The following is a 21,314-nucleotide window of genomic DNA, read 5'->3' as shown; positions in this document are numbered from 1 at the left end:
ATTCTTGTACATAGGGGCAGTATTATAGTAGTTATATTCTTGTACATAGGGGCAGTATTATAGTAGTTATATTCTTGTACATAGGAGCAGTATTATAGTAGTTATATTCTTGCACATAGGGGGCAGTATTATAGTAGTTATATTCTTGTACATAGGGGCAGTATTATAGTAGTTATATTCTTGTACATAGAGGCAATATTATAATAGTTATATTCTTGTACATAGGGGCAGTATTATAGTAGTTATATTCTTGTACATAGGAGGCAGTATTATAGTAGTTATATTCTTGTACATAGGGGCAGTATTATAGTAGTTATATTCTTGTACATAGAGGCAGTATTATAATAGTTATATTCTTGTACATAGGGGGCAGTATTATAGTAGTTATATTCTTGTACATAGGGGCAGTATTATAGTAGTTATATTCTTGTACATTGAGGCAGTATTATAGTAGTTATATTCTTGTACATAGGAGTAGTATTATAATAGTTATATTCTTGTACATAGGGGGCAGGATTATAGTAGATATATTCTTGTACATAGGGGCAGTATTATAGTAGTTATATTCTTGTACATAGGGGCAGTATTATAGTAGTTATATTCTTGTACATAGAGGCAGTATTATAATAGTTATATTCTTGTACATAGGGGCAGTATTATAGTAGTTATATTCTTGTACATAGGAGGCAGTATTATAGTAGTTATATTCTTGTACATAGGAGGCAGTATTATAGTAGTAATATTCTTGTACATAGGGGGCAGTATTATAGTAGTTATATTCTTGTACATAGGGGCAGTATTATAGTAGTTATATTCTTGTACATAGAGGCGATATTATAACAGTTATATTTTTGTACATAGGGGCAGTATTATAGTAGTTATATTCTTGTACATAGGAGGCAGTATTATAGTAGTTATATTCTTGTACATAGGGGCAGTATTATAGTAGTTATATTCTTGTACATAGAGGCAGTATTATAATAGTTATATTCTTGTACATAGGGGGCAGTATTATAGTAGTTATATTCTTGTACATAGGGGCAGTATTATAGTAGTTATATTCTTGTACATAGAGGCAGTATTATAGTAGTTATATTCTTGTACATAGGAGTAGTATTATAATAGTTATATTCTTGTACATAGGGGGCAGGATTATAGTAGATATATTCTTGTACATAGAGGCAGTATTATAATAGTTATATTCTTGTACATAGGGGCAGTATTATAGTACTTATATTCTTGTACATAGGAGCAGTATTATTGTAGTTATATTCTTTTACATAGGGGGCAGTATTATAGTAGTTATATTCTTGCACATAGGGGGCAGTATTATAGTAGATATATTCTTTTACATAGGAGCAGTATCATAGTAGTTATATTCCAGTACATATGGGGCAGTATTATAGTAGTTATATTCTTGCACCTAGGGGGCAGTATTATAGTAGTTATATTCTTGTACATAGGGCGCAGTATTATAGTAGTTATATTCTTGTACATAAGGGACAGTATTATAGTAGTTATATTCTTGTACATAGGGGCAGTATTATAGTAGTTATATTCTTGTACATAGGGGGCAGTATTATAGTAGTTATATTCTTGTACATAGGGGGCAGTATTATAGTAGTTATATTCTTGTACATAGGGGGCAGTATTATAGTAGTTATATTCTTGTACATAGGGGCAGTATTATAGTAGTTATATTCTTGTACATAGGAGCAGTATTATAGTAGTTATATTCTTGCACATAGGGGGCAGTATTATAGTAGTTATATTCATTTACATAGGAGCAGTATTATATTAGTTATATTCCTGTACATATGGGGCAGTATTATAGTAGTTATATTCTTGCACATAGGGGGCAGTATTATAGTAGTTATATTCTTGTACATAGGGGGCAGTATTATAGTAGTTATATTCTTGTACATAAGGGACAGTATTATAGTAGTTATATTCTTGTACATAGGGGCAGTATTATAGTAGTTATATTCTTGTACATAGGGGGCAGTATTATAGTATATTCTTGTACATAGGGGGCAGTATTATAGTAGTTATATTCTTGTACATAGGGGTCAGTATTATAATAGTTATATTCTTGTACATATGGAGCAGTATTATAGTAGTTATATTCTTGTACATAGGAGCAGTATTATAGTAGTTATATTCTTGTACAAAGGGGCAGTATTATAGTAGTTATATTCTTGTACATAGGAGCAGTATTATAGTAGTTATATTCTTGTACATAGGAGCAGTATTATAGTAGTTATATTCTTGTACATAGGGGGCAGTATTATAGTAGTTATATTCTTGTACATAGGGGGCAGTATTATAGTAGTTATATTCTTGTACATAGGAGCAGTATTATAATAGTTATATTCTTGTACATAGGAGCAGTATTATAGTAGTTATATTCTTGTACAAAGGGGCAGTATTATAGTAGTTATATTCTTGTACATAGGGGGCAGTATTATAGTAGTTATATTCTTGTACATAGGGGGCAGTATTATGGTAGTTATATTCTTGCACATAGGAGCAGTATTATAATAGTTATATTCTTATACATAGGAGCAGTATTATAGTAGTTATATTCTTATACATATTAGCAGTATTATAGCAGTTATATTCTTGTACATAGGGGGCAGTATTATAGTAGTTATATTCTTGTACATAGGGGCAGTATTATAGTAGTTCTATTCTTGTACATAGAGGCAGTATTATAATAGTTATATTCTTGTACATAGGGGGCAGTATTATAGTAGTTATATTCTTGTACATAGGAGGCAGTATTAGAGTAGTTATATTCTTGTACATAGGGGCAGTATTATAGTAGTTATATTCTTGTACATAGGGGCAGTATTATAGTAGTTATAGTCTTCTACATAAGGGGCAGTATTATAGTAGTTATATTCTTGTACATAGGAGCAGTATTATAGTAGTTATATTCTTGTACATAGGAGCAGTATTATTGTAGTTATATTTTTGTACATAGGAGCAGTATTGTCAGGAATTTCACAGAGAAGACACCGGGGAGATCATGCGATATCTCACAGGACCGTCACTCTGTCAGGATTCCGTCAAGGATCCGCGAGCACACGGTCCCCACTACTCTCCACAGAGGTATCGGCAAGCGACCAGTGAGCATATGGCATCACACCATAGGATTCCAACGCATGGAATATGTGTTTATGCCCTCCGTACGGTCACTGTCAGCTTCACAATAAGCCAAATATTGTTATTATTCACTGCCACCACCGTCCAGATTAGAAATATAATACAGGCCTGGGCGGACGCCTGCGTTCTAGTAGCATATATGGCTTCGAGGGAGGGAACGATTACATGACAAAAGAAACAGAACTATTAAATTTTATATTTAATCCAAAAGGGGAGGCAGTGTTTAGAAAAATGTATACAAGGATTTTACAAAGGAGACCATTACAATACATAAGCAGTTACATAAAATAATAAGGATTAAGGAAGAAACTTACTCTATACAGTTCTCAGGGATGGCTCAGCATAGGTGGAGGAGGGGCTCCCCAGTTTGATTTGAGCGTTATCGAACGCGATCCATTGCTTATAGTATCTATACCTCCCTGGCAAAGAAAGCTACTCTAACCTCAGCAGACTATTTTATGCTGAAGAGAGAGACCTTTCTACACCCCCTGTGCTGGTGTGGCACCCCAGGGGTCTGGTTCCCACAGTAATAGCAATATTACGTCTGTGAGCAGGTGGGATGTTTCCTGGTCAGACATCCTATGCATGCCACACCTCCTGCCCAGTCCTGGGAGGGGAAGAACTTCCCCTATATAAAGCTGGGGCTGAGGCAGGGTTAGTGAGTAGAGAAAGAGCAGAGAACACAGACAGAGACACAGTCTGGTCTGTAGAGGAGCAGCTATAGGGAAAGAAAGATCAGGAGCTCTGTGGGAGCTGTGCTAAAAGAGATCAGGGGCTGGAAGCTGTAGAGCTCGCCCTGATTGAAGAGTTCTTACCGGACCCGGAGTCCGAGGCTGTGGGGACTAATCCTTACCCAGCAGCAGAAACCGCCCGGCAGGGGATTTCAGGTCCTCTGGCCAAGAAACCCGAAGGCACGGTCACACGCAAGGGACCAGCACCGCGACGTGGAGCGGAAGCTACCAAAAGGCCCCGAGTCACCGGCCATACGGGTGAGCACCACACGGTACACTCAGGGACGTGGGCTACTTTTACCAGCCTCTAGCAAGGTAGCCAGAAGAGTACGATTAGTTGGGGAGGCCTACAACTCCGCCTGGCCAGGGGAGATCCCATCTGCTCGCGGACTGACCAGGCCCCGATCGCTAGCCAGTACTCCGGGAGGGTCTACCTTTGCCACCAGTAAAGACCCTGAACTACACCGCACCGTCTCCGAGTGTTTCATCATCCACGTCCGCTGCCCTGAGGCCATACCCCTCCCGTTGGGGTTTATACCATCCCCGCTGCACAACCGTATCACCGGCCTCAGCGGTCTGCCCTGCAGCGGCGGTCTCATGACCGCATTCAACGGGTGGCGTAGTCGAACATTCTAACATCTACTGCTAAAGACTGCCACTCAGCTTGACTCCCTGGGCACGGACCGGGTCACCGCCACGAGACTACTACCCCTATCAGATCCGGCTCCGGGTAGGCTCCCGCGTGCGCAACGCTGCGCGACTCAGGCCCAGGGGCACGTCAACTTTGGCGTAGTCGGCAGGATCTCGTGCCCGCAACCACTGCGTGCCTGAAAAAGAGACTTTTCAACTTACCTGTGGTGAAGATTCCCGCCATCCGACGCCATCGTCTACCTTCTTCCCGCCATCCGTGGAGTTTTCCCGCCGTTGGACGCCATCTTCTGCCTTCTTCCCGCCATCCGTGGAGTTTTCCCGCCGTTGGACGCCATCTTGAAGACGCCGCGCGGGAAGAAGAGGGGCGTGGACTCCGAAAAGCCCGCGAGAACTGAAGCCCCGCCTCACGTCCGGACGTTGCGTAAGGTCCTGGAAGGAGCCCAGCAGACGCCGACGTCATAGGAGCGCGACGGAAGGTCCTCGACCCTGACGATCCACTGCGGAGCCGCGGCCTACGGAAGAGGATCATCGCAAGGTAGGCCACGGTCCACTAGGGGGGAGGAAGATGTCGGATACGGAGGAGAGCTTCACTGCCGCAGCCACCGCCAGCGCCACCGCTGCTGCGGTCATGCCTTTCACTATGCCCTATATCCCGGGGGCAGCCTGGCTACCCCAGTACTCAGGGGAGTCACATACCCTGAATGACTTTAGAGAAAAGCTGGATAGCCTCTTCCAGGTGTACCCCCTCACAGAAGAGCAAAAAGTGAGCATCCTGGGGGCCCAACTAACCGGGGCAGCCCAAAGGGAGGTAAAGTCCTGGCCACCTGGGAGGAGGACTGTCGCAGGGATATTAACCCGGCTGAAGGACACCTTTGATACCCGCACCTCAGCTGAGATAAAGCTTATTTTCTACGGGTGCAAACAGCGAGCACATGAGAATATACGGGACTATACACTAAACCTACAAGAGGCCCTGAGAGCCATTAAGCAGACCGACCCTGACGGCGTGGGAAACGAGGACAGGCTGTTGACCGAACAATTTATAGAGGGACTATATTGCAATGCCCACCGAACCCAGTTGCGGGCAATGGCCTTACAGGATCCTCATCTGGACTTTGCACAGTTCAAGGACAGAGCCATCCGGGTGCTCCGAGAACCGGCACCGGGTGGCGTTGTGACCCACAGGCGCCCTACTACCGCTTACCACCAGGAGGCGGCGCCCTTGTCGGCAGGGCCTGTGGGGGCTGATGCGCAGGCTTTGAACAATGACCCGGCTCCAGCCCTGCACCATCAGGTCCAAGAGCTAGCTAAAAGCGTTGCCGCGCTAACCCGAACTGTGCAGTCGTTACAGGTTTCTGCTCCAGGGAAGATCCAGCTGGCATCCGGACCGGAGGACATCCCGTGGCGTCGACCAAGGAGGACCCCACCGGCCAGAGGAAGACCCAGCGACCGATACAACGAGGACGGACAACCCATCTGCCGCCGCTGCAATCAACCCGGACATATGGCAAGGTACTGTCCTTTAAACTGGCACAACCTGGGGTAGAGGGCCGACCCCTAGGAATAAGATCACCAGGCCCATCGAACTGGCGTGACAAATATGTGGGAGGACGTCCAGTCTTGCCTGTGGTACTGGATGGCATTCCTATGAGTGCCCTACTTGACACCGGGTCACAGGTCACCACCATCCCGTACGTGCTCTTCAAGCAGTACTGGAATGACTCGGATATAACCCGCTACCCTGACGACGACTTGAGTATCATCGCCAGCAATGGTCAACCCGTGCCACAGATCGGATTCAAAGAGATGACCATTAAAATCGGTAGAGTCGAACTGGCAGCACAGGGACTGATCATTGTAGACATTGACAAGCGCGAGAGTCACCCAAAGATAACGCTAGGAACTAATGTGATTGAAAATTGTCTTGCAGAGGTGATTTTCATTTTACAGCAGGTTGCCAAGAACGCCAGCTCCGGCCAGCAGCGAGTGCTCCAAAAAGAGATCCGGGCACTGATGCGACGGCAACAGGTGGAACTCTCCGGTGGTGAGATTGGAAGCGTGAGAATGTGTGACCCTTTCCCTATTGCCATGCCCCCAAAAAGTGAAATGATGATTTGGTGCCGGGCAGCTATTGGTCTAAGAGGTAGAGACTACCAAGCAATGGTAGAACCCGTCTACTCAGACAGTAGGCCCACCATTTTGACAGCACGGGGGGTGGTTGATGTACGCCATGGGAGGGTGCCCGTTCGCATAATAAACATCGGGAAGAGAGAAGTACACCTGCCCCGGTATGCTACACTAGCCAAATTGTATACCATAAACCAGAATTCTGTACAGGCCGTGGAACCCTTGCCTCCATCTCAACCAGAGGAAGGTAACGGCTCTAAGAAAACAATAGAGGACTGGTGTCAGCAACTACATTTGGGTACTGACTCCACTCCCTCACACCAGAAACAGGGAGTCTATCGGGTGGTTCAAGAGTACGAGATAGTGTTTAGTTAACACCCGTTAGACTTCGGGCGAGTAAAGGGGGTAGAACACCACATCCCCACGGGAGACCATCCTCCCATAAAGGAGAGATACCGACCCGTACCCCCTGCACACTACCAACACGCCAAGGGGATGCTTAGAGACATGAAGGAGGCTGGGGTAATCAGGGATAGCTGTAGCCCCTGGGCAGCTCCACTAGTCTTGGTTAAAAAGAAAGACAACACCATGAGAATGTGTGTAGATTACCGGAAAATCAACCGTATCACACACAAAGATGCGTACCCCTTACCAAGGATAGAGGAGTCTTTGGCTGCTTTAAAATCTGCTAACTTCTTCTCTACTTTGGATCTCACTAGCGCGTACTGGCAGGTTCCTGTAGCAGAGGCGGACCGGGAGAAGACCGCATTCACCACCCCGATGGGACTTAGCGAGTTTACCTGCATGCCGTTCGGACTCTGCAACGCACCCGGAACCTTCCAACGGTTGATGGAATGCTGTCTGGGACACCGAAACTTCGAGACGGTCCTATTTTACCTGGACGATGTCATCGTCTACTCCAAGACCTACGAGGACCACCTGAAACACCTGGCAGAAGTGTTCGAAGCCCTGGCAAACTACGGCCTAAAGGTGAAACCCTCCAAGTGTCACCTCCTGAAACCAAAGGTGCAGTACCTGGGACACGTGGTGAGTGCTGACGGAGTGGCTCCCGACCCTGATAAGATCACCGCAATTAAGGAATGGCCAAGCCCCTCCAGCGTAAAGGAAGTGCGGCAGTTCCTCGGGTTGGTAGGCTACTACCGAAGATTCATTCCCGGTTTCACCAAAAAGGCAGCTCCTATGCAGGACCTCCTGATAGGCCAGTCCAGGAAGGCCAAGAACCAGAAGCCACCCTTCAGATGGGAGAAGCTGGAAGAAGAGTCCTTCCGCCAGCTGAAGATGGCCCTCACGGGGGATGAAATCCTGGCGTACCCTGATTACAGCCAGCCCTTTATCCTCTACACCGACGCAAGTAACATCGGGCTAGGAGCCGTACTGTCCCAGATCCAGCAGGGGAAAGAACGAGTAATTGCTTACGCCAGCCGAAAACTGCGACCCACCGAAAGAAACCCTGAGAATTACAGCTCATTCAAGCTAGAGTTCCTGGCAGTGGTGTGGGCAGTCACCGAACGCTTTAAGCACTACCTCGCCTCTTCCCGGTTCACCGTGTACACGGATAACAACCCGTTGACACACCTGGACACAGCAAGACTCGGTGCCCTGGAGCAGAGATGGATGGCCCGCCTGTCCAACTTTGAGTTCACAATCAAATACCGGGCAGGACGCTCCAATACCAAAGCGGATGCCTTGTCCAGAATGCCAAACCTACCGGACGTGGGGGAAGATCCAGAGGAACTGGAGGAGGTTGAACTTCCCGCGTTCCACCGGCATGGGACTATCCAGTATTCCCACCGTGTAAGGGGTAAGCAATCTGCTACGTTTAACCCCTTACCTCATTACAACTGGGCGGAAACGCAAGACAGTGACCCCGCCGTCCGACTGGTGAAGGAGATGCTGACTCAGCCAGATGCCCGCCTTGACCCAGACGCTCCGGAAGAGACCAAGCAACTGTGGGCTGAGAAGAGTCGACTGTTCCTTTACAAGGGGAAGTTGTGCCGCAGAATGGTTAACTCCCGGACGCATGAACTGATTTGGCAAGTAGTGGTGCCAAGAAGAGGCGCGGCTATGGTACTGGAGGCATACCACGACGGAGCTGGGCACTTCGGGTGGAAGAAGCTGGAGTTCCTGCTGCGTGGGCGGTTCCACTGGGTAGGCATGAGGGGAACCATCGAGAGGTGGTGCAGAGACTGTGGACCATGCCACCTAAGAAGGAAGGACCGTGCCAGCCAGAAGACTCCCTTGCAGCCCATCATCACCCGACAGCCACTGGAACTGGTAGCCCTGGACCATGTGAAACTGGCTCCAAGCAGATCTGGGTATGTCTACGCCCTCACAATCGTAGATCATTACTCCCGGTTCCTGGTGGTGGTCCCGGTCAAGGACTTAACGGCTCAAACAGCAGCTAGAGCCTTCCAGCAGCACTTCTGCCATCCACACGGATACCCGGAGCAGGTGCTGACGGACCAGGGACCTGCCTTTGAAGCGGAAGTCTTCCAGGAGTTCTGTACTCTGTATGGCTGCCGGAAGATAAGAACAACACCCTATCATCCGCAAACCAATGGGCTCTGCGAGAAAATGAACCAGGTGGTGATAGATCTTCTGAAAACATTGCCCCTGGAGGAACGCAGTCTGTGGCCTGAGAAACTGCCTGATCTGGTGGACCTATACAACCACATCCCGGTAGGTTCTACCAACTGTACCCCGGCTTACCTAATGAGAGCAAGACCTGGTAAGCTTCCTGTTGATCTGGAGATGGGAGTCCTGACACCCGAGGACACTTCACCAGAAGCAGACTGGGACACAGAAAGGCAGCAGCAGTACCGGAAAGTACAGGAGAGCGTGGAGCGAAGTCTCTGTCAAGCTAGAGAAAGACAGGAGAAGACTTACAACCAGTATGCTCCCGCTGTTCCCCTGGTACCTGGAGAGCAGGTCTTGAAGAGGAAGAGACGCCTCCACAAGTTGGACGACCAGTGGGAGAAGGACCCGTACACCATACTGCCCTCAAGCCATGAGAACCCGAAAGTCTGCATAATCAGTAAGGATGGAGGAGAAACCACAGCCATTGTATCCCGAGATCACCTGAAGAAGTGTCCCGAACAGCTACGAAGCCCTGAAGAAGAACAAGAAGACCCTCGACCCGCAGAGGAAAGGGACGATATGGTTAGTACTGTGCTCGGAGACTTCCCTCGGTCTTGGACTCAAGTCAATGGCGCAGTTGTGGTACCCGTCCTCACCTTCCTCCAACCAGCATCTCAAGTACCTACGGAGAAACAGGTAGAGCTGGAAGAGCAGCCGGTCCAGGAGGCAGAAGACCCCACACAAGCAGACCAGGAGGATCAACCCTCTGCTTATAGTGAGCCTGCCGTACCCCTAGTGAGCCAAAGAGCCCGTAGACAGCTGCCCAGTTTATCTTTGACAGCTCCTACACCCCGTAGCTCAGGACCAGTCAGTCAGCTCCGTAGGTCCACTAGAGCCACTAGAGGCCAGTTACCCGTACGTTGGAGGATCTAAGTGTTTAGACTGTTTATTTGTATTTACCTGTTTATTGTTACTTGTAAATAATTGTGTATTTTTTGTTATTTTATAGGTGTCGTTTATGGATTATCCGGAATCCTTTGTACATATGTTTGGAGCGTAACCCAGGAAAGGACTAAAGACTGTTAAGGACTCGGGGCAGGACAGACCCCTACCTGGTTACGGCTCCCTGTCTCTTGGTGAAATGGACACCTTTGTTTTCTTCAAAGACTGCACCCGGTTGCGGACACGCCGTGACCATCATAATGTGTTTTTCTTTGTTATACTGTTTCTGTTTTTACTTGTTATGTTTTACAAAAGTATGTTTAGTCCCGGAGTACTAAATTTCACTAGGGGGGAATGTGGCACCCCAGGGGTCTGGTTCCCACAGTAATAGCAATATTACGTCTGTGAGCAGGTGGGATGTTTCCTGGTCAGACATCCTATGCATGCCACACCTCCTGCCCAGTCCTGGGAGGGGAAGAACTTCCCCTATATAAAGCTGGGGCTGAGGCAGGGTTAGTGAGTAGAGAAAGAGCAGAGAACACAGACAGAGACACAGTCTGGTCTGTAGAGGAGCAGCTATAGGGAAAGAAAGATCAGGAGCTCTGTGGGAGCTGTGCTAAAAGAGATCAGGGGCTGGAAGCTGTAGAGCTCGCCCTGATTGAAGAGTTCTTACCGGACCCGGAGTCCGAGGCTGTGGGGACTAATCCTTACCCAGCAGCAGAAACCGCCCGGCAGGGGATTTCAGGTCCTCTGGCCAAGAAACCCGAAGGCACGGTCACACGCAAGGGACCAGCACCGCGACGTGGAGCGGAAGCTACCAAAAGGCCCCGAGTCACCGGCCATACGGGTGAGCACCACACGGTACACTCAGGGACGTGGGCTACTTTTACCAGCCTCTAGCAAGGTAGCCAGAAGAGTACGATTAGTTGGGGAGGCCTACAACTCCGCCTGGCCAGGGGAGATCCCATCTGCTCGCGGACTGACCAGGCCCCGATCGCTAGCCAGTACTCCGGGAGGGTCTACCTTTGCCACCAGTAAAGACCCTGAACTACACCGCACCGTCTCCGAGTGTTTCATCATCCACGTCCGCTGCCCTGAGGCCATACCCCTCCCGTTGGGGGTTATACCATCCCCGCTGCACAACCGTATCACCGGCCTCAGCGGTCTGCCCTGCAGCAGCGGTCTCATGACTGCATTCAACGGGTGGCGTAGTCGAACATTCTAACATCTACTGCTAAAGACTGCCACTCAGCTTGACTCCCTGGGCACGGACCGGGTCACCGCCACGAGACTACTACCCCTATCAGATCCGGCTCCGGGTAGGCTCCCGCGTGCGCAACGCTGCGCGACTCAGGCCCAGGGGCGCGTCACTGGCATCACGTGGCTGGTCTTCAGCCTGCCCATTTTTATTAAAAATGCTAAGTTCTGCAATAACATCACTCGTTGATCCCAGAAGCCCAAAAGTGATAATATATTTTCTATTATGATTTTAACTTCCAAGAGACCACACACCGCATAGTTGTGATGTGCTATTTTGTTACTTTTGCGCCACAGCCCCCTGGAGGGAATTATTATTATGTAAAAAAAGCATATTGCTCCTTGGCTGACCCTGCCACTAAAAATATAGGTCCCGTTATTATCGAAATTATGGAACTTACAATTTTCCATATTCTGTATCAGTGCTGGCCTGACTATAGATTTCTTTTTGAAGCTCGGGAGTACATTTTCCTCATGTCACTGAAAATTATACCAAGCCTGCATCTAATTGTCCCCTGCCTTTGCCAGGGGGAAAGACCCTCGCATTTTAATTAGATTGTAGCTTTACAAGTCACTTCTATTGTAGGTGATAATTTGCAGAGAGACAGATTCTGGACTGTCAGCTCTCCTATGACAAATGGGGAATAAGGGAGGGGTGAAGAGGGGCTTGGGAGAAATAGTCAATATTCTCTTAACATCTTTGACAGGGGAGAAGAAAAGATTTTCAATTTTTCTATGACAAGTATTATAATAGTTATATTCTTGTACATAGGGGGCAGTATTATAGTAGTTATATTCTTGTACATAGGGGCAGTATTATAGTAGTTATATTCTTGTACATAGGAGCAGTATTATAGTAGCTATATTCTTGCACATAGGGGGCAGTATTATAGTAGTTATATTCTTGTACATAGGAGCAGTATTATAGTAGTTATATTCTTGTACATAGGAGCAGTATTATAGTAGTTATATTCTTGTACATAGGAGCAGTATTATAGTAGTTATATTCCTGTACATAGGGGGCAGTATTATAGTAGTTATATTCTTGTGCATAGGGGTAGTATTATAGTAGTTATATTCTTGTACATAGGGGGCAGTATTATAGCAGTTATATTCTTGTACATAGGGGGCAGTATTATAGTAGTTATATTCTTGTTCATAGGAGCAGTATTAGAGTAGTTATATTCTTGTACATATGGGCAGTATTATAGTAGTTATATTCTTGTACATAGGGGTAGTATTATAGTAGTTATATTCATGTACATAAGGGACAGTATTATAGTAGTTATATTCTTTTACATAGGGGGCAGTATTACAGTAGTTATATTCTTGTACATAGGGATCAGTATTATAGTAGTTATATTCTTGTACATATGAGCAGTATTAGAGTAGTTATATTCTTGTACATAGGGGTAGTATTATAGTAGTTATATTGTTGTACATAGGGGTAGTATTATAGTAGTTATATTCTTGTACATAGGGGGCAGTATTATAGCAGTTATATTCTTGTACATAGGGAGCAGTATTATAGTAGTTATGTTCTTGTACATAGGAGCAGTATAATAGTAGTTATAGTCTTGTACATAGGGGGCAGTATTATAGTAGTTATATTCTTGATCATAGGAGCAGTATTATAGTAGTTATATTCTTGTACATAGGGAGCAGTATTATAGTAGTTATATTCTTGCACAGTACATGGGGGGCAGTATTATAGTTGTTATATTCTTGTGCATAGGGGCAGTATTATAGTAGTTATATTCTTGATCATACGAGCAGTATTATAGTAGTTATATTCTTGTACATATGGGCAGTATTATAGTAGTTATATTCTTGTACATAGGGGGCAGTATTATAGTAGTTATATTCTTGTATATAGGAACAGTATTATAGCAGTTATATTCTTGTACAAAGGAGCATTATCATAGTAGTTATATCCTTGTATATAGCAGCAGTATTAGAGTAGTTATATTCTTGTATATAGGGGCAGTATTATAGTTGTTATGTTCTTGTACATAGGAGCAGTATTAGAGTAGTTATATTCTTTCACATAGGGGGCAGTATTATAGTAGCTATATTGTTGTACATAGGGGCAGTATTATAGTAGCTATATTCTTGTACATAGGGATCAGTATTATAGTAGTTATATTGTTGTACATAGGAGCAGTATTATAGCAGTTATATTCTTGTACATAGGGGGCAGTATTATAGTAGTTATATTCTTGTTCATAGGAGCAGTATTAGAGTAGTTATATTCTTGTACATAGGGGTAGTATTATAGTAGTTATATTCATGTACATAAGGGACAGTATTATAGTAGTTATATTCTTTTACATAGGGGGCAGTATTATAGTAGTTATATTCTTGTACATAGGGATCAGTATTATAGTAGTTATACTCTTGTACATATGAGCAGTATTAGAGTAGTTATATTCTTGTACATAGGGGTAGTATTATAGTAGTTATATTGTTGTACATAGGGGTAGTATTATAGTAGTTATATTCTTGTACATAGGGGGCAGTATTATAGTAGTTATATTCTTGTACATAGGGAGCAGTATTATAGTAGTTATGTTCTTGTACATAGGAGCAGTATAATAGTAGTTATAGTCTTGTACATAGGGGGCAGTATTATAGTAGTTATATTCTTGCACATAGGGGGCAGTATTATAGTAGTTATATTCTTGCACATAGGGGCAGCATTATCGTAGTTATATTCTTGTACATAGGGGTAGTATTATAGTAGTTATATTCTTGTACATAGGGGGCAGTATTATAGTAGTTATATTCCTGTACATGGAGCAGTATTATATTAGTTATATTCTTGTACATAGGGGCAGTATTATAGTAGTTATATTCTTGTACATAGGGGAAGTATTATAGTAGTTATATTCTTGTACATAGGAGCAGTATTATAGTAGTTATATTCTTGTATATAGGAGCAGTATTAAAGTAGTTATATTCTTGTACATAGGAGCAGTATTAGAGTAGTTATATTCTTGTACATAGGAGCAGTATTAGAGTAGTTATATTCTTGTACATAGGGGCAGTATTATAGTAGTTATATTCTTGTACATAGGGGTAGTATTATAGTAGTTACATTCTTGTACATAGGAGCAGTATTAGAGTAGTTATATTCTTGTACATAGGGGCAGTATTATATGAGTTATATTCTTGTACATAGGGGTAGTATTATAGTAGTTATATTCTTGTACATAGGGGGCAGTATTATAGTAGTTATATTCTTGTACATAGGGGGCAGTATTATAGTAGTTACATTCTTGTACATAGGGATCAGTATTATAGTAGTTATATTCTTGTACATAGGAGCAGTATTAGAGTAGTTATATTCTTGTACATAGGGGCAGTATTATAGTAGTTATATTCTTGTACATAGGGGTAGTAATATAGTAGTTATATTCTTGTACATAGGGGGCAGTATTATAGTAGTTATATTCTTGTACATAGGGGGCAGTATTATAGTAGTTATATTCTTGTACATAGGGAGCAGTATTATAGTAGTTATGTTCTTGTACATAGGGGGCAGTATTACAGTAGTTATATTCTTGCACATAGGGGGCAGTATTATAGTAGTTATATTCTTGCACATAGGGGCAGTATTATAGTAGTTATATTCTTGTACATAGGGGTAGTATTATAGTAGTTATATTCTTGTACATAGGGGCAGTATTATAGTAGCTATTTTCTTGTACATAGGGGGCAGGTTTATAGTAGTTGTATTTTTGTACATAGGGGCAGTATTATAGTAGTTATATTCTTGTACATAGGAGCAGTATTATAGTAGTTATATTCTTGTATATAGGAGCAGTATTATAGTAGTTATATTCTTGTATATAGGAGCAGTATTATTGTAGTTATATTCTTGTACATCGGAGCAGTATTATAGTAGTTATATTCTTCCACATAGGAGCAGTATTAGAGTAGTTATATTCTCGTACATAGGGGCAGTATTATAGTAGTTATATTCTTGTACATAGGGAGCAGTATTATAGTAGTTATATTCTTGTATATAGGAGTAGTATTATAGTAGTTATATTCTTGTATATAGGAGTAGTATTATAGTAGTTATATTCTTGTATATAGGGGCAGTATTATAGTAGTTATATTCTTGCACATAGGAGCAGTATTATAGTAGTTATATTCCTTTACATGGAGCAGTATTATAGTAGTTATATTCTTGTACATAGGGGGCAGTATTATAGTAGTTATATTCTTGTACATAGGGAGCAGTATTATAGTAGTTATATTGTTGTACATAGGGGGCAGTATTATAGTAGTTATATTCTTGTACATAAGGAGCAGTATTATAGTAGTTATATTCTTGTATATAGGAGCAGTATTATAGTAGTTATATTCCTGTGTATAGGAGCAGTATTATAGTAGTTATATTCTTGTACATCGGAGCAGTATTATAGTAGTTCTATTCTTGTACATAGGGGGCAGTATTATAGTAGCTATATTCTTGTACATAGGGAGCAGTATTATAGTAGTTATATTCTTGTACATAGGGAGCAGTATTATAGTAGTTATATTCTTGTACATAGGAGCAGCATTATAGTAGATATATTCTTGTACATAGGGAGCAGTATTATAGTAGTTATATTCTTGTACATAGGGGGCAGTATTATAGTAGTTATATTCTTGTACATAAGGAGCAGTATTATAGTAGTTATATTCTTGTATATAGGAGCAGTATTATAGTAGTTATATTCCTGTATATAGGAGCAGTATTATAGTAGTTATATTCTTGTACATCGGAGCAGTATTATAGTAGTTCTATTCTTGTACATAGGGGGCAGTATTATAGTAGCTATATTCTTGTACATAGGGAGCAGTATTATAGTAGTTATATTCTTGTACATAGGGAGCAGTATTATAGTAGTTATATTCTTGTACATCGGAGCAGTATTATAGTAGTTCTATTCTTGTACATAGGGAGCAGTATTATAGTAGTTATATTCTTGTACATAGGGAGCAGTATTATAGTAGTTATTTTCTTGTACATAGGGGCAGTATTATAGTAGTTATATTCTTGTACATAGGGGGCAGTATTAGAGTAGTTATATTCTTGTATATAGGAGCAGTATTATAGTAGTTATATTCTTGTACATAGAGGGTAGTATTATAGTAGTTATATTCTTGTACATAGGAGCAGTATTATAGTAGTTATATTCTTGTACATAGGGTGCAGTATTATAGTAGTTATATTCTTGTACATAGGGTGCAGTATTATAGTAGTTATATTCTTGTATATAGGAGCAGTTTTATAGTAGTTTAATTCTTGTACATAGGGGGCAGTATTATAGTAGTTATATTCTTGTACATAGGAGCAGTATTAGAGTAGTTATTTTCTTGTACATAGGGGCAGTATTATAGTAGTTATATTCTTGTACATAGTGGGCAGTATTAGAGTAGTTATATTATTGTATATAGGAGCAGTATTATAGTAGTTATAGTCTTGTACATAGGGGGCAGTATTAGAGTAGTTATATTCTTGCACATAGGAGCAGTATTATAGTAGTTATATTCTTGCACATAGGGTTCAGTATTATAGTAGTTATATTCTTGTATATAGGAGCAGTATTATAGTAGTTATATTCTTGTACATAGGGGGCAGTATTATAGTAGTTATATTCTATTTCATAGGAGCAGTATTATAGTAGTTATGTTCTTGTACATAGGGGGCAGTATTAGAGTAATTATATTCTTGCACATAGGGGGCAGTATTATAGTAGTTATATTCTTGTACATAGGGGGCAGTATTAGAGTAATTATATTCTTGCACATAGGTGCAGTATTATAGTAGTTATTCGCTCATCCACAGGAGTTAGTATTATAGCAGTTATTGTCCGGTGTGGAGGGGGGTGCAGTAATAATTATTAATTCTTATACAGTAAGGATTAGTAAATAATATATATCAGTAGTATAAGGTGTATGAAATAGCAGGAGGAGCCATTAATGAGAATATAAAACTTTAATAGTATCATTAATTGCCCCCAATAATATCTTTGATTCTAGGTGTGAAAGCTGAAAGACCATTAGTAACCACTAAGTTTGGAGACCTACGGGGCATCACGGTGCCAGTGAAGGAGACATCTAGGGCCATAGATGCATTTTTTGGAGTTCCTTTTGCGAAACCTCCTGTGGGATCACGGAGATTTGGTAACCCAGAACCTCCGGAGCCCTGGAAATCTGTAAGAGACGCCTCCGAGCCTGCTCCCATGTGAGTATCATGTGCTTGTGATGAGGCTGTAGTGACTTATTGTGTGTACATATATATGTATATTATAGATTTTGTAGGGATTCACTTTCTCAGGTAGGTATTGGGTAGCGTTTTCTGGCTTGAAAAATGGCATGTTAGGGCAGAAACGTTGCATTGTCTCCCTCATTTTTGTAATTTCACCATGTGTTTTTAAGGATGGAATAAAAGCTTTTTATCCCACCTATCTGCGGTGCCTTGGAGTCTTATGATCCCTATAGGGCCCTGACCCTGGGTGAGGAATTTGCTCTCCACTGTGGGCACTAACAAATACCCGATCCCCAGGCTTAAATTATCTCACTCGAGCCAACCGATTATACAACTTGGATTTACATCATGTAAACGGAAATACACCGTTTACATCATGTGACCTTGTACCATATCTGCCTCCTGGTGGGTTACTGGGCTACTGGGTGCTACAGCCCATAAATACCAGAACAAAGGAAAATCTTGACAGATAACAATAACATGCAACAAGTCCTTGACCATTCCCACTTGTTGAGACACAGAACCACAGGCTATGCTTCTGATGACTTGGGTCATGGGATAGTTCTTGGCGTCTCCATGGATACAACTTACTCCCACCCCTTTCCCAGAGACAAGCACATGCGGACGTGTGGCCCTTGTCAGGGTCACCAAATTCCCTGAGTCCAGAAATCCCATCACTTGGACACTGTTCACACTCACCTGGAATTCTTGAGGCCTTTCACCAGGATGAGGAACATCACTGCAGGCAGGTTACATGAAGGAGAAGTAGTGCTGGCCATGGACAATTGGCTAATGTATGTCCCAGGGCACGACAACTCCATAAGACAATGGTCCCTTGAAAACCTGGCTCTGACCCCTCCTGGGTCTTTGGGCACCCCTCAGAAATGGTCTTAGGCCCCATCCTTTGGGTCTCCCAGAAATATGACCTCAGGCTCCCTTGATTGGACAGGGAGTTCTACACAGCCAAATATCTTTCCACAAGGCTCACAAGTAGTGTTGAGCCACCCCTGTAGTGTTCGGGTTCGGTTCGTCGATCACCGGGATGTTCGTGGAACTGTTCGTCGAACACCTTAGAACACCGTCGAACACCGTTAAAACCTATGTCAGGCAAACAAAAACACATAGAAAACACCTTCAAAGGTGTCCAAAAGCTGACAAACTGCTCAGAAGACACTCTCTTTAAAAAAGCCGGCCGGCAATTCAGCATCGGTACCCGACAATTTAGAACAGATAGAATAGAGCATCACACATAGATTAGATAGATAGAAACATGTCAGTCACATATATAATAAGTACAGTGATAGTGTTGATTAGTGTACTTGTCATTTAGTGTTAAAGGATTTATTAAAAAAAATAATAGTGTTTTGATGCACCGTCTCTTTAAAAAAGCCGGCCGGCAATTCAGCATCGGTACCCGACAATTTAGAACAGAAAGAATAGAGCATCACACATAGATTAGATAGATATTATATATGTGGCTGACATGTTTCTAAGTACAGTGATAGTGTTGATTACTGTACTTGTCATTTAGTGTTAAAATAAAGGATTTATTAAAAAAAAATTGGCGTGGGGTTCCCCGTAATTTTAGTCTCTAGCGGAGGTTAAGCAGACGGCTGGGGCAGATGTTTGAAGCCTGGGAAGGGGGTAATACCCACGGAGCTTCCCAGGCTACTAATATCAGCCCCCAGCTGAATACCTAGCCTTTACTAGCTATTAAAATGGGGGACCCCAAAAAAAATGACGTGGGGTCCCCCCCTATTTTAATATCTAGCAAAGGCTAGGCAGACAGCTGGGGGCTGATATTAATAGCCCAGGAAGGGTGCCATGAATATTGGTCCCCTCCCAGGCTAGAAACACCAGCCGTCAGCTGCCCCAGAAATGGCTGGTCTGGGGATGATTGTGAGGTAGTCAGCACCTGATCTTTAGGCGGGCCATATAATCCTTCTCCCTGCTTAGTCCTTTGCTATTTAATGAAGTTTCCCATGTGCTTGGTGGTTTGTGGTGTTAGCATTAGGTACAGCAGAGTTTTCTCATTGTCTCTTCTTGTTACACCTCCTGGGCTTCTTGCAGAGGTACTCACCTGGTCCTAGACTGGGCACCAGGCGCGTCACCAGATGCCAGCTGTCCGGCGACAGTGGGCCTGGGAAGAGCTCTTCCCAAAGTCCCCCTTCCATTTAATAGGAGCTGTGTGAAGAGTATTCCCGCCAGTCGCTATACCGATGCTTCTTACCTGTGCCAGTCATTACACTGGTTGCTCATCCAATACAGAGTTCAATATAAACTTATCACTCTTACCTACAAAGCGCTCCATGCTTCAGCACGCCCCTCCCTTGTCTCCGTCTACCACCCTACCCGTGCCCACTGTTCTGCCAATGACTTAAAACTAAAATCCTCCGTAATCCAAACTTCCCACTCCCGTCCCCCAGATTTCTCGCGTGCTGCAACAATTCTTTGGAATGCACTACCTAGGACTGTTTTATTAATTCCCAATACCCACAGTTTTAAGCGTACCCTAAAAACCCATTTCTTTAGACTGGCCTATCGCCTCAACACACTTTTCTAACTGTCCTAGTTTGGCCCATATTAAAATTTTCTTCAACTTCATGTTCATACCATCCGTGCACTTTATAGCCTCGGTCTGGACTGTCTGACGACCAGTTCATGTAGTGTTAGGTACAGGCCTGGCTCCAGGTTTTTGTGGGCCCCGGGCAAAAGAGTCTCAGTGGGCCCCTTTAACACATACCACGATTCATGATGCACAGATACCGCAGAGAAATATATATATAGTACAATGCTGAAGATTTCACTTCTTACAATACATGAGTGATATCTATTGTAAATTCCACAATAGCTCAGGAACTGGTGAATCCTCGCAGCGCACAGTGCAGACCGGACAATATAGTCCTCCATACAGTATTATGGGCCCCATATAATGCTCCATACAGCATAATGAGCACTACATAGTCCTCCATACAGTATTATGGGCCCCATATAGTCCTCCATACAGAATAATGAACCCCATATAACGCTCCATGCAGAATTCTGGTCCCCATATAACGCTCCATACAGGATACCGGTCCCCATATAACGCTCCATACAGGATACTGGTCCCCATATAATGCTCCATACAGGATAGTGGCCCCCATATAACGCTTCATGCAGAATACTGGCCCCCATATAACGCTTCATGCAGAATACTGGCCCCCATATAATGCCCCATGCAGGATGTCACTTCCATCTCATATAATGCCCCATGCAGGATGTCACTTCCCCTCCCATATAATGCCCCATGCAGGATGTCACTTTCCAGCCCCCATATAATGCCCCATGCAGAATGTCACTTCCCCCCCATATAATGCCCCATGCATGATGTCACCTCCCGCCCATATAATGCCCCATGCAGGATGTCACTTCCCCTCCCATATAATGCCCCATGCAGGATGTCACTTTCCAGCCCCCATATAATGCCCAATGCAGAATGTCACTTCCCCCCCATATAATGCCCCATGCATGATGTCACCTCCCCCCCATATAGTCCTCCATACTGTAATATGGGCCCCATATAATGCTCCATA

General features: G+C 43.4%; 1 pseudogene; it reads left to right on the top strand.

Annotated features, from left to right (window-relative positions):
* The window catches only part of LOC141175777 (fatty acyl-CoA hydrolase precursor, medium chain-like), a 120,334-nt pseudogene that overhangs the window by 6,361 nt on the left and 92,659 nt on the right, over positions 1-21,314 (top strand).

The sequence above is a fragment of the Phyllobates terribilis genome, unplaced genomic scaffold, assembly GCF_046119375.1.
Source record: "Phyllobates terribilis strain yellow unplaced genomic scaffold, ASM4611937v1 Scaffold_14__1_contigs__length_39327217, whole genome shotgun sequence".
In the NCBI taxonomy this organism is placed as follows: domain Eukaryota; kingdom Metazoa; phylum Chordata; class Amphibia; order Anura; family Dendrobatidae; genus Phyllobates; species Phyllobates terribilis.
Note: the sequence above shows the minus strand (reverse complement) of the source record. Positions and strands in the feature narration are given on the sequence as shown.